This window comes from Vigna unguiculata, chromosome 5 (assembly GCF_037176805.1).
Source record: "Vigna unguiculata cultivar grain cowpea cultivar isolate G323 ecotype 2 chromosome 5, ASM3717680v1, whole genome shotgun sequence".
NCBI classification, from domain to species: domain Eukaryota; kingdom Viridiplantae; phylum Streptophyta; class Magnoliopsida; order Fabales; family Fabaceae; genus Vigna; species Vigna unguiculata.
Window position 1 is genome coordinate 6,528,293 of NC_140796.1, and position 2,597 is coordinate 6,530,889.

Sequence of the window (2,597 nt, forward strand, 5' to 3'; positions counted from 1 at the left end):
GATACAAGAAAATGTATTTATATAGTATTTTAGTATAGTTTGTGTGTTAATGTTAACAAAGATAGAAATAGAATAAGAAGGGGGAAAATAGAGAAACAATGTTATGGTTAAATATATTTTTGGTCCCTCAAGTTTAAGTGAAATTTGGAATTAGTCCACATCATCGAAACTTTTGACCAATTTAGTCCTTCATCCTCAGAAATACGTGGATTTAGTCCTTTTAATCAAAATTTGTTAAGTTTATTTGAAGTTTCAAACGCATTTTATGATAATATTTGAGTTAACATTTAAGCGAAAATGGATCAAACGGTGTAAATAATTCAAATGCTATCATGAAATGCACTTGAAATGTTAAATAAAGTTAACAAAATCTGATTAAAATGACTAAATTCATACATTTCTAAAGATGAATGACTAAATTTGTCAAAAGTTTCAAAGAAGATCAATTCTAAATTTCACTAAAACTTGAGAGATCAAAGGCATATTTAACCCAAAAATATTATGATAAGTGTTTGGTACAAAAATTAATGATTACTGAAATCTATAACATGCTTGATGGAAGATATTATATTAGACCTTGGACTGTGAATGGTGGAATGTTGACTTGCAAATGTGGTGGTCACCATTTTGTTTGAGTGCTTTCGGTTTTCATCAAGAAATTTGAGAATGCATACATCATTAATTGACACAAAATCACTCTACTTTAAATAAATTTTATGAGTCTAGATTCAGTGCTGAATTTTTCATATTATCTTTGGTTTGAATTTTGATGTCCTAAAATATATTAAAAAACTTTTTAATCTATTCAATTCACATAAATAATACCAAAAATTCAATAAAAAATACAAATTTAAATATTATTATCCCAAACTATAAGAATTAAATTAAGAGAAAAAAAAAAGTGATTCCATTAACATCATTACACTAATAAGAATTTTGTGGCCAAGTTGCATGTGTTAATTTTGCACATATGTAAAGAGGATATTTGAAGTGCTTATGATTGTGACATGATCCCATTATACTTATAAGTCTGTGTTTAAACGTTTTATATATAGTTGCCCCCACCAACTAAGGTTTGTCTATATATATATATATATATATATATATATATATATATATATATATATATATATATATATATATATATATATATATATATATATATATATATATATATATATATATATATATGATTTTTGTGTGAAAAGGAAGATGAAGTGGAGTAGTGTCTCTTCCACAATGAGTAGACTAGAATAAGAGAACTAATTGGCTACGACAGTGGTAATGGTAAAAGACAAAGTTTTGATTTTAGGGTTCATAGATAACACAAGATAATTGCTATTTACTATTAAGAATGTCTTTAGTTGAGAAAATTTGGTGGGAAATTGAGAGGATTCAATAGAAACAGAGTGGTAGGTATTAAAAATTTGAATTGTTTGGTGAAGATGAAATTTTGAGAAGATAAATGAAAAATGGGTCTTTAAAAAAAAAATCTATCTTGATTTGGTGTAAAAGAATGGACTAAACTGTGAATTCAGTTTTCGAAATGGTTTCATTTGGTTAAATAGGTGGTCTTTAAAGCTAATAAAATGATAAAATAATTCCTGAAATTATATATCATTAGTCAATTTAGTGTTCGAAAAAAAAAACAATCAAATTGATTTTAAAATAAATAAATAAAACGGAAAAAAATATCAATTAGTTTAGTTTTTCAAATTGTAATAGTAAAACAAATAGAAATTATGGGGAGAAGAGAGGTACAAGTAGGTGGGGCCAATGGTAATGTAAATTGTAAAAACTTTTTTAATTTCTCATTATCCGATATGTTAATTTACTTTATTTAAACGATTAAAGAAACTAAAATATCTTATTTTTGTAATGAGTTCCGATACTCCACACTATAAATCACAATTTAACAAAATTATCAATCCAATTATTTGTAATTAAAGCTGTCAAAATGGGTTAAAACTTGTGAGCTATTCCGGCTCACTACGGGTTCAGACTGGGTTGGGTTGAAATTATTTTACAAATTTCAATACGGGTTGATTTTTGACTCGACTCACTTAGAACTCAGCTCAACCGGATTGAACCCGTCATGAGCCGAATTGGCTCACCAACCCACAAATAAAAGGTCACACAAGTGTTTTTTGTTAAGTTGAATTTTTCATTTGGATCATGTTAGGTTATTTTTTTTAACCAACATATAGATAATTTGTATTTTTGTGATTTTGGTTTGTAGTTGGATTGTATTAAAGTTTATTTAGATTTTAATTAGAATTATAATTTAGTTTTGACTAAAAAAAATAAAAAAAATGTATTTTTTTAATTAAGTGAATCCATGAGCCAACCCGTTTAATCCACCAACCCGTGGTGGGCCAAGTGGGGTTAGAATTTTTTTTAGCTCGCTAATAAAGGAGTCGGATTGGGTTGACTCACTAAATGATCAACCTGTGGTGGATCGAGCCATGTCGGACCAGGTTACCTATGTTGATAACTCTATTTGTAATGTATTCAACGTAATAAATCACAATTTAATAAAATTAGTAATCCAAGTATTTGTCTTTACTAATTAACTCATACATTAGATATCTCAAATC